This window comes from Moschus berezovskii, chromosome 5 (genome assembly GCF_049115385.1).
Source record: "Moschus berezovskii isolate FMDL1 chromosome 5, NW_MosBer_1.0, whole genome shotgun sequence".
Taxonomy (NCBI): Eukaryota; Metazoa; Chordata; class Mammalia; order Artiodactyla; family Moschidae; genus Moschus; species Moschus berezovskii.
In genome coordinates, this window is record NC_142464.1 from 82,220,155 (window position 1) to 82,232,905 (window position 12,751).

Here is a 12,751-nt window from a genome sequence, read left to right on the forward strand (position 1 = left end):
AATGACTAGTTTCTCTGGGTTTTGGGCTTTAACAATTTGCAAGTTTGAGGGAAAACTTTTAACTTCCTGGGGATGTAATGTTCTCATTTGTAAAATGAGAGGGCTGCATGTTTTTCCTGCTTTAATTCCATCTTTGTTTTGTAAGCAGCTGTGAGAGGAGAAGAAACAGAGACTATAAAGATGTTCTGTCTTTATGAAAATGGGTACTTTTATGTGATTTCCTGGTTAGGTCCTCACAAAACTACACTTGAAGTAGCAGATGGAGGCAGGAAGGGCCATTGTCTTCTAACAGACACAGATCTTTCCATCTGTCTTCAGGGAAGCCAAAAAGATTTGTTGCAACACATTCATTACTATCAATAAGGATACCTTTCCTTTGGAAAGAGAATACTCACTATACTGTCAAACTCCTACTCAGTCTTCCATGTTGGATATTGCATCTTAGGGCAATTTCTTCTGGAATATCTTCTCATTCCCTCACACAAAGTAAATTCTCCACTGTTGCCTATGTGCTATCTCTACATTCTAGATATACTTTACTTATTACATGGTCTTTTGGTTTTTTCTTTAATAGCTATTTTTTCTCTACTTACTGCATACTTTAGAAGGAAATGGCTTTTTTTCCCATTATATCCCCAGGGTATAATCCAATGCCCAGCACAGTATAGCTTTAGTAAACAGTTCTTAAATAACTGAACGACAAGCAAGTGACCCATCATTTCCTGGTAAACTGGACTTGGAAATGGATGAGAGAGTGCTAGTACTCTAATCTTTTTGCAGTTACCATAATTCCCTCCCTACCCTTTTTTCTCTCAAAAGAGGGGCTATTTCCAGGTAACCTGCCATGAAGTTGCATTATAAAATCATGTTTTAGCTCTGGCTTCTTAGCTTGTTTTTGCAAGGGAATTAGGAAGTTTAATGCATTTGTGTTGCTAAAGAGCTTGAGATCTGCTGAGGAAAGTCACTTTAGAATGCCTAAGTGCTTAGTATCATAATATTTATTGAGAACTGATGAATAGAATTCTTAAAATAGTCTTGCTCATTGAAAGCATGCTATACTAAATCCCATTTGTCTTGGATATAGGATTTCTGGAAGATGAATGGATAGAGGAAATTAGTGGATTTTGTAGTGGTTTGTATAAGAGTGAGCAATTTTTATGAAGGCCCCTTTTTAAAGTGATAGATGCTACACATGGGCCAACATGGGCCTGGTAACGACAAGTCTAATACACAAGCAGATCCCATTTGCTGCCAGATGGAGAGTATGAGGGGCACTTCTGCCTTGAAGTCTCTTCTGGAATGGGGCAGAATAACTGCTGAAGGTCACGCTGATCTAGAGTCCCTAACGTTGGGTATGTCATTTATGGTCACATGCATTCTCTGGGAGAAGGGATTCATTCCTGTGTTTTGTGGAGTTTGATAACTTTTGGTATTTATACCAGGAATGGATTTAAAAAATGAACATGTCTTCAATGCTGAGGAAGGATTTAGTGATCAGGGTGGTTGCTGCCTGAGGTGGGACAGTCAGTTTAGTCGCTCAGTTGTGTCCAACTCTTTGTGACCCCATGGACTGTATCACACAAGGCTTCCCTGTCCATCACCAATTGCCAGAGCTTGCTCAAACTCATGTCCATTGAGTTGGTGATGCCATCCAACCATCTTATCTTCTGTCACCTTTATTTGGAAGAACTTGGGAAGTCTCTGATGGCTCAGTGGGTATAGAATCTGCCTGTAATGCAGGAGACACAGAAGACCCGGGTTCGATCCCTGGGTTAGGAAGATCCTCTGGAAGAAGAAAATGGCAACCCATTCTAGTATTCTTGCCTAAAAAATCCCATGGATGGAGGGCATGGTTGGCTACAGTCCAAGAGGTTGCAAAGTCAGACATGGCCGAGCGACTAAGTATGGGGAGTGACTCAGGGAGACAGCTGGAGGGGAAGAAAATTATTCCACTTGGTGATACTGAATATTCTCTAAAGGGTGTTTTATACATCTAGTCTAAAACATGCCTTTCTCTCTATAGCCAGTGAAAAGACCAAGACTGAATTTTTCTTCTCATATTCAGCTTTTGCTTCTGGTTACTTAATTTTCTCTACAGAAATTCTCTTGATGTTAATTCAAATCTCATTTTACTTCTATAAAAGTATATAGTTTCTTTCCCAGTGGCCCCAAAAGACCTACCCTGTCCAAATTTTCAGGAATGAATACTCCAAAACAGAAAACTATCCCAGTTTTTACTCTCAGAGAGTACTTGCCATCATCATTATCCACAAACTTCTGTCAACAACCCATTCTGCATAGTAATAATAGTTACAATAATACAGGTTCTGACACTGGGAGTATTCATGCAACTTTCATAGTTACCATGAAGGAGAGGCAAGAACAGCATTGGTTGTACAAATACAGTGTTGAACTTTATCAAAATGATTGCTTGACAATCATCCATGTGTAGCACTTCTCTCAGAAAGACAGGTTTTGATGACATCAATTCCTCTGATCAGAGGAAGGGAAAATTTTCTACCACAAGTGAGAGTAGGAGGTATGACTGGGTGTGGATGCAGGTACATGAGTCGTGGTTGCATGCACGGGTATGTGGGAAATGGTAAGCAGAAAATAACTTTAGCTGAATGACACTGACATTACTGTCTCTAAAGTAGAAGTTAAATTTTCTACTGAGAGTGGGCAAAAAAGAAGCTTAAAGAATGTGGTTATTATTCAGACTAGGCTGTAGGTTATCAGATGTGTCTTCAAATAACAATTGTAAATTTCAGTAAGTTAAAGAATTTAATTTTATTCTCCATCATTATTATCATGATAAATCCTCTAGGTCTGTGACTTCATCAGACAGCATGTATGCTTATAGAATTATGGTGTACTGTCTGAACTGAGATGTTGTTTTGAAGGCAACAGTAACGTAACACTGGGACACGCGTGCTCTAATATTGCCTGCAGTCGTAAAGTTGTGGACAGAGATCTGAGTTTTGGTAAATTCTCATTAACTCAGAAGCCAGATGGAAGACAGGAGAGGTTGGCACCGCCTACTGCACCTCTGTGTTATACATCATTCTTCTTTGTCCAGTTGCTCCATAAGAATTGGTTCATGCATGCTAAGTTGCTTCAGTTGTGTCTGACTCTGTATGACACTATGAACTGCAGCCCGCCAGGCTCCTCTGTCTATGGAATTCTCCAGGTAAGAATACTGGAGTGGGTTGCCATGGTCTCCTTCTGGGGGATCTTCTTGACTCAGGGATTGAACCCATGTTTCTTATGTCTACCTACATTGGCAGGCTGGTTTCTTATGCTGGCACCACCTGGGAAGCCCTCTTAAGAATTGGGCAGGGCACTGTTTCTAAGTACTTCATAGGACTTTATGAAAGATTGCATCAGTGTGACACTTTGTTTTTTTTTTTTTTACTTTTTAATTTTGTTGCATTTTCTTCCTTGGAAAGATTTGCATTGAAAGAACTCTGTATATAGCTTATCTGTTCACAATTTTAGCAATTTGTCTGCATTTCTACTCTGAATTCAACTATTACCTTTTTGAAGCTTTTCATGTCATGTTAAGGAAAAAAAAATACAACACTTTTTTTTGCAATCATAAGAAGAGCAGAAGTAGATATTGCTATTCAGGAAGGAATGGGTATCATTAGCTTAGTACATCAGAAATCCTCTGAATATCAGAGGATTTCTTCTGAAATGATATAAAAATTATTTAGCAAAGAATACCATTGTCATAAGCAATTCATCTTCCCAAAAAATTCTAACCTTTAATTTCTCACTTCTCTTTTTCTGAAGTACTAAACAGGGGAAGTTTAGTGTCAATACTTATAAAAGCACATTCTCCTTACCCTGGTCTTTTGGGTAAGTGAGGCAAATTAAAATTTAGAAGGACTGGGTCCTTTCAAACTCAACTACTTACTTGACCTTGATAATATTATTTATTCTCTCCGAGCCTCAAGTCCCCCATGTATAAGGTTGGACTCATAATGATCTTACATTTATATACTCCTTTGAGGATTATAAAGGGAAAGCACCATATAAACCAGGAACTTTTTATTCTTTATAGCTTTAAACTGAGAGTGTAACTTACCTAGGGTTCAGAACATATCAATGAGGAGCTAGGAAGTAGGATTTTTAAAGAAAGGTTAACCTAAAAGTTGTGCAGAGAGCAAATATTTATATATTAACTTATGTAATCCCATTGGCTTCCAATATGTTTGGAAATGTTTCCATAGGAAAAATCATATACCCAACTCATAAGAGGAAATTTCACTTGAGAATCCTGATACTCAACTTCAGGGATTGTTTAGCCTTTGTTAAAAATATGGTCTGCTTAAATTTAATTCTCCTACTCATTCAGGTGGGATATTAGATGACCCTTCTGTATGATCATGCGTATACATTTAAAAAAAATATCCTGTACACTAATTATTCTAATTACTATCTCAGTGTATATTCTCACTGTCTCAACTGAAGTTGGAGTGTCTGAGCTAAGAGACAGCTGTAGTTGATTAGGAGATGTGTTTAGTAGGAGGAACTTTAGAAAGGCGTATTTTCAGAATAGATGTCTTCATTTAGATAACAACAAACCTCTAATGTCCCTTGGTCTTGATTCTTAGAACTAGACCAGAAGAGGATTCTACAGTGGCAGTGCTGATGAAACCTGCAAGAGGCCTATTGTTTTTGGAGGCAACTATGACTTCATATCTAAAATAGATCATTGTTTACATTAGCAGCATTAACAAAGTTAATCTAAACCAAATGTGATCTGGGTGGGAAAAATTGTTTTTTGGAGAAGAACAGATAAACCTAAGTAAAAAGAATTGAATAAGGTCTTCTGGCTTATATGATGGTGAATTGCAAACAGATGTTCCAACTGTTTAACTACTTTACAGTTATGGGTAATGAGCAGCACTAGAAGCTGCAAGATGGTAAGTAAGAAGCAAATCATTTCTATATACCAGTATGTCCCTTAATCAGAGAAAAGTGTAAATAAAAGAATAACAACAATAACATCATAATTCAGGAATTAAAGATCTTGAGGGTAGTAGAACTCCTCCACCCTGTAAATGGGTAAAATATGCTAGAAGTACTAGCTTAGAAGAATAAAGAAAATTATGGAAAAGAGAAAGTGGAAGAAAGAAAATGGAAAACCTATTGGAGTTTCAGTTCAGTTCAGTCGCTCAGTCGTGTCTGACTCTTTGTGACCCCATGGATTACAGCACACCAGGCTTCTCTGTCCGTCATCAACTCCCAGAGCTTGCTCAAACTCATGTCCATTGAGTTGGTGATGCCATCCAACCATCTCATCCTTTGTCGTCCCCTTCTCCTCCTGCCTTCAATCTTTCCCAGCACTAGGGTCTTTTCTAATGAGTCAGTTCTTCACATCAGGTGGCCAAAGTGTTGGAGTTTCAGCTTTAGCATCAGTCCTTCCAATGAATATTCAGGGCTGATTTCCTTTAAGATGGACTGGTTGGATCTTCTTGCAGTCCAAGGGACTGTCAAGAGTCTTCTCCAACACCACAGTTCAAAAGCATCAATTCTTCAACACTCAGCTTTCTTTATAGTCCAACTCTCACATCCATACATGACCACTGGAAAAACCATAGCCTTGACTAGATGGACCTTTGTTGGCAAAGTAATGTCTCTGCTTTTTGATATGTTGTTTAGGTTGGTCATAGCTTTTCTTCCAAGGAGCAAGCATCTTTTACTGTTTATCATCTATTAACTACTGAGAATACCATTTTGTGAACTTATGTAAATGGAAGTGTTAATCTCTAAGTCATGTCTGACTCTTGATGACCCCACAGATTGTAGCGTGCCAGACTCCTCTGTCAATGGGAATTTTCCAGGCAAGAATACTGGAGTGGATTGCCATGCCTTTCTCCAGTAGATCTTCCCAATCCAGGGATTGAACCTGGGTCTCCTGCATCACAGGCAGATTCTTCTATAATATCTTTGTATTATTTGGTGATGGAAAAATGACTTTAAATGTGTATTTTACACAATCAAATTTTATAATAAAAAGTTGTAGAATCTCCTTTTCAATATACTGAAGGAGAGAATGTAGCATGGTTGTCACCAGTGGCTGCAAATGTAAATGATAACTTGTCTTGAGCCATTAGAGAGTGGCAGAGACTGTGGTAAAGTGTCAGCTGCCAGTTATGTTCAGAGAGAAGAGGATGAATTTCCTGACCCCTTCAGTCCTAAGTTCCTGACTATAAGTAAATCTCTTTACACTATGTTTAAGGCAAAATTAAATGTGGATTCCATGATTAACAGATCACCCATGAGCAGCTGATCTCTTGTGAACAAAGGTATTTCATAGCCTCAAGAAGGACATCTCATTTCTGCAATGTTGCTTGCTCTATGAGCAGTGGGTGCCCTATTGCTGATTCCAGGCAGCATAAACTTTGTACAGCTGACATTTTCTGACTCAACTCCTGCCATAATTGAAATTACTTTATTAAACAAGCTTGAATCATTTCAATTACTTCGTGGCCTGGAGTGCTGGTGGCATACATGATGACTACATGCTGATTAAATTAGAGCTCGTACACCCTGGAAAGATGTGCACACCAGAAAATGATTTTCTGTTTCTTCAATATAAAAAAGCCCTTTCTAATTCACATTCACTGGATAGATCCCTTTGGGTTGTATATTAATATTCATAAGATAAACCACATAGCTAAAGCAGAAGATTAAAGTCAAGTCTCTTAATAAAGTAGTAAGAGTAATGACTACAGTAAAATCTCCAAAAATGCCATTATCCCCCTGAAGAGTGAACACTACTACTGTACATGTGTTGAAGCTGAGAAAGAGAACAATAAAAAATGAATTACTGCAGTGATTTGGATTTTAAAATCCGCTAGAGAGGAATGAGCAAACACAAACACTTAGACCAATAGAAAAGAATATCAGGATCAGACTGTTGTACAAAGCAGCATCTTAAGAGTGGAGTTTACAGTTCACCTTATTTCAATATGAGAATAGATTTGTGCTCCAGGAGATAGCACTAAAAATTATGCCTCTTAAATAGACTATTTCTCTTGGATACTGCACTGAATTCTGAGGATTGGGGGTAAGCTAGGAGTCACTCAGAGAGTTGAATCTTCCTAGTTTACCCACTATATATTTGCTTTCCTTTGGCCATTTTGTTGAAACCTTCTTGAAGAGATGAGGAAATTACATTTGTATATGCTTTCCTAGATATTTCCTGAGTGACCATTTTGTGCTGGATACTTCTTAGGAGCTGGTGATTCAGCAGTTAACAGACAAAGCTTCTGCTTTCATGAAGCTTATATTCTAGTGGGAAGCAGTAAACATCTATACTAGTTATAATAATAATTTCAGAGATTGAGAAGTGCTAAGAGAAAAAGATGATAATATTATTGGGGTGAACTGTTTGTTCTTGGTGGGATTTTTCCCTGATAGGGACCTCAGGGAAGGTCTGTCTTTAAGGAGGGGACATTTGAAAAGAGAATACTTGCATGTTAATGCCATTATAATAATAATTTATTTTTGGATCATACTTTAGAGTTTACAGGGCACTTTCAAATAAAATATATCTTTAGGCCCACATATCAATCTTGTGAGATCAGAATTATGATTCTAATTTTCTAAATGAAGCTAATAAAGCTTAAGATGACTTGGCACAAATTATACAGCCAATGTGTGGCAAGACTTAGTTTCATGCCGTTTATTACGTAGGTACTTTTACTTTACACAGAAACCTAGATGATTTAAATAAAACCCAAAATAAATTTCAAAAGCATTATTTTTGCGTAACCTCCTTTCAGTCTGTGTGTGTGTATATGTGTGTTTGCCTGAGAGCATGAGGTGTATGTGTATTGATTCAAAAAGAATTGAACTCTTTCAAAAATGTATTACTCAGTAACTAGATTGTACATTAACATTCGGTCAAAACCAACTTATAAAGGAACTGTGATGGTCATTTCTATAATTTACAAATATTCAAGGTGTACCCCTAATGTCACATGGCAGGCTACAGTCCATGGGGTCATAAAAGAGTCAGATGTGACTTAGTGACTCAACAACAAGCCCTCATGTCACAAGGTATATGTTAGTTCTGCAGTCTAGTTTATTCCAAATACTCTAATATGTCATGGTTAGAGGGTATGATGTAAGCCTCAATGCGATTCTTTATTTCCTCACGGCTGGCGTGCTGTGATTCATGGGGTCGCAAAGAGTCGGACACGACTGAGCGACTGAACTGAACTGAACTGAATGAGAAAGAGGACTACAAAATGAGGTTCTTGACGTAACTTACATGCAAACCACAGGTTTCTATAATTTGGTTGAGTAATGGAATTTTAAAAGACCACAATTCTTTTTTTTGCATAGTGCTAATCACTTTCTACGTTTGTGCATTTTAAATGAACTCTACATGCCATAATTTGCTAAATGGTTCAATTGTCAAGTGCAGATTTTCTTATTCCAAACTGTTAGTACAATTCAATTTCTACTTATTAGAACAAACCCTTCACCTCAAAAAACTCATCTTGTTTCTGCCAGAATTTGAAGCAGTTGCATCTTCATTTTTGTTTTTTTCAAGAAAGCTTTTTAAAGAAGTCATGTCCCTGGCAGGGGTAACCACATACATGAAGGCCTGGAGGCTGGTACCGAAAGAGTAAGAAGTAGAGAGACAGAAGATGAGGACTGAACAGCATGTAGTGTGGCCCGATCTCGGGGAGCACTGATGCCATGCCAATGGGTGTGAGCTTTCTTCCTGGACGATAGGAGCCATGTAAAGGCTTTAAGCAGGGTATGGACAAATTTACTTAGTTCCTTTGATTATTTTTCAATTCTCATTTTCTTTCTAAACTTCTTATCATATATAAATTTCATCAGAAATTGTCTGTATTTACAATGTAGGAGGCAATTTTATACTCAACCCTGAAACATATTAATAGACATGACCAAAACAATTCTTTCCTTTCCTTCTGAGCACAGTTTCCACCATTACTGGAAGAATTTGAGAAGTCTTGAAAAATATGTATTCATATTTTCAAATGTACACTTCAACTACTTAGAAATTTAGTGCATCTACATTCATGTGTTTGAGAGTGTTCATTCCATCATCTTAGCAGGCTCTGTTTTCTCTTCTTCTTGTTCTCTCATCTCCTTAGAAAGCTGCAATTAAAGTCAGTGCTGTACCAGATTAGAAAGCAGCAAAACTATTCTCAGTATTATCATTTGGGTTCACACTGTTTTAAACTAGAGTCTTGAAAAAGATTGAAAAATTGGATTTGGCAATTGAACACTGACTCAGTTGTAGGTACCTTCCTGCAGAGATTAATTTTTTGTTCTGTTCGAAGAAAAGACTGATTTATAAGGTATACTTGACTGAGTGTTAGAGGACTTGAGTCTTTTAATGGCTTTACTACATAAGAATAGCTGCAATTTATTGTGCTATGTTTTTTTTATATATATACAGTAATATATGGGGGCTTCCCAGGTGGCACTAGTGGTAAAGAACCTGCCTGCCAATGCAAGAGACAGAAAGATGTGGGTCCAATCCCTGGGTTGGGAAGATCCTCTGGAGGAGGGCATGGCAACCTACTCCAGTATTCTTGCCTGGAGAATCCTGATGGCCTACAGTCCATAGGGTTGCAAAGAGTTGGACACAACTGAGGTGACAGGATGTGCACACACATAGTCATATATATGTATATGGATGTATGTTTATATGCATAGGTATATCATAATTTGCAAAACAACTCGATGAAGTAGGTATTTTCCCCATTTCAAAGTGAGGAAATCAAGGGCTCAGGAGGTTAAGAATCTTGTCCCTAGTCACACACAAGAGGTAAAACCTGGCTTTGAACCAGGCTGTCCGACTTCTAACCATGTCACTCAGCCCCTCCCACATCAACAAGCCAATTTTAGGCAGATCAACTTCTGTGGTTATCAGTTTTCTATACAGTATAGAAATTGGACTAGATAAAGAAGTTAAGCTCAATTATTTCTAAACTTTCTAGCTTGGACATTGTGTAAGGGGTCTTCTTTTTAGACATTGCCAGTTATGATTGGTAGAATTATTTGATAAAGTCATCATTTTATTCTTGGTTTATACTACATTTTCTTTATAGGAAGCAAAAAGGAATAGAAGTTTCTGGAAAGGGCAGTAATGAATGAAAAAGATAGGGATTTTAAAAAGGGCAAACTTTTTTTGCCTGAGGTAGCTGGATGCCAGTCCTAGGTCTGACACTCAGTAGATGGGTCAAATAACACTTCTGAATTTCAGTCTGCTTATCTGGAAAACTAGGATGATAATACACATCTTGCAGGGTTGCATGAAAACTAGAGATAAAGTTTGCAAGTAAATATTATCATTAATACCATTATTATTATTATTATCATTGACAGTATGATTACACATCACTGTCGTTATCAGAACTCACACCATTAAGGATAGAAAAAGGGGACCTTCCTATGGTTCCTTTTGATAGCTACTTAAAAAATGGTCTGAAGTAGAGAATTGATTCCCACTCAAAAAACTGGGTTAGAACTGAGTGGATAGACCATAAATAGTTGACTATAATAATATTTACTTATTTATGAAGCAAATATTAATTGAACAGCTACTCAGGTCTATGTTACTGTTTTAAACCACATTTTTACCAGGAAACAAAACCAAGTTCCTATGGTCACAGAATAACATTTCAATGGGAATGACAGAAATAAATATAAATTATGTTAATAGAGATGAGGGTAATGATGAACTATAGAGGAGAGGAAGTGGAGAGAGAGTGAGTTTCTGTCTAAGGAATTTTTGTTTATACAGTGGTTGGAGTGAATACTTGCAGTGAAGACATTTTTGAAAGGAAATGAAGGAACAAGCAGTGTGGACATCTGAGGAACATTCTAGGCAAAGGCAACAGCATGTGCTAAGACTCTGAGGTGGAAACGTTCCTCAGTGCTTAAGGAAGAGCAAGAAAGCCAGTGAGCCCGAGAAAAGAAGTGATACCAGAGCGACAGTGAAAGTCCATCATATTGGGCCATATAGGCTATTATAAAGTTTCTTCGTTTTTCCTCTAGTGAGATCAGAAATCATCAGAAAGATTTACGCAGAGAAGTGACATTCTCTGACATCACTGAAAAGGTTACTTTGGCAGTGGTATTGCAAATAGATAGTAGGCAAGAGGGGAAGAAAGGAGACAAGTTAGGGGACTATTGAAATAAATGTTACAATTTTTTTTACAATAATGTTGCAACAATCCAGATGGTTTTAACAAGATAGTAGCAGTGGAAGTGATAAGAAGTTGTTGGAGCTTGGATGACTTTCCAAGGTGCAGCTGAGGTGATTTGCTCATAAATTAGTATTCATATATGAGAGCAGATGAGGAGGCAAGGATGACACTAAGGTTTTTGGCCTGAGCAACTGAAAGGATGGAACTGATATTTATTGAGAAGGGGAATAGTTTGTAAAAATTAAAATAAATAATTTTTAATATTTATTTGGCTGTGCCAGGTCTTGGCTGTGGCATGAGGGATCTTTCAGTTATAGCATGCGGGATCTGTCTTTGTAGTTGTGGCATGTGGGTTTTAATTTGCATCATGTAGGATCTAGTTCCATGATGTGGGATCGAATGAGAGCTCCCTGCATTGGGAGCATGGAGTCTTAGCCACTGGACCACCAGAGAAGTGAGAAGAAGAAGAGCTGAAAAGGAGGACACAATGGGAGGATTAATTTTAGTGGTGGTGGTAAGTTAAAAGGCAATAATTCAGTTTTGAATATGGTAAGCTTGAGAAGTTTACTAGATAATCCAAATGGAGACACCAGTGAGAAGTTGAATAAATAGTCTACAGCTTAGCGGGAAAGGATGGTGCAGAGATAAATATTTGGGAGACATCAGCACACAGATGGTATTTAGAGAAAATGGAACGGAATGAGATCACCCAGCAAGTGAGTGTCAACAGAGAAGTTCAAAGACTGAGCCCAGAGACTTGCTGATGCTTGGATTTGGGAAGGGGAGAAGGAGCAGACTATGGGAGACTGAGAAGAAGAAAGCAGTGAAGTAGGAGGAGATCTGAGACAGGCTGACTTGGAAACCAAGCAGCGAAAGTGTTTCAGGGAGAAGATGTATTATCATGAGGATAGAGTGACATAGGGATTGGGAAATGACCACTGTATTTTTACATCCCAGTGGTTGATAGCTTTAGCTGCAGTGGAGTATTCGGGTTTAAATCCTGACTGGAGCAGATTCAAGAAAGAATGACAGGAAACAGACTATTTAAAACTTTTTTTGAATAGTTTTGCTCTTATAAGGAATATATTGGGGGCAGGGTATTTGGAAGGGACATATGAGGTCACAAGAAGATATTTAAGCATGGGAGATGTTATAGTCTGTTGCATGGTGATGGGGTGATAGAGTGAAAAATTAATGGTGCTGATGAGAGAATTGATGCTTTTGAACTGTGGTGCTGGAGAAGACTCTTGAGAGTCTCTTGGGCTGCAAGGAGATCCAACCAGTCCATCCTAAAGGAGATCAGTCCTGGGTGTTCATTGGAAGGACTGATGTTGAAGCTAAAACTCCAATACTTTGGCCACCTCATGCAAAGAGCTGACTCATTGGAAAAGACTCTGATGCTGGGAGGGATTGGGGGCGGGAGGAGAAGGAGACAACAGAGAATGAGATGGCTGGATGGCATCACCAACTCCATGGACATGAGTTTGAGTGAACTCCGGGAGTTGGTGATGGACAGGGAGGCCTGGCGTGCTGTGGTT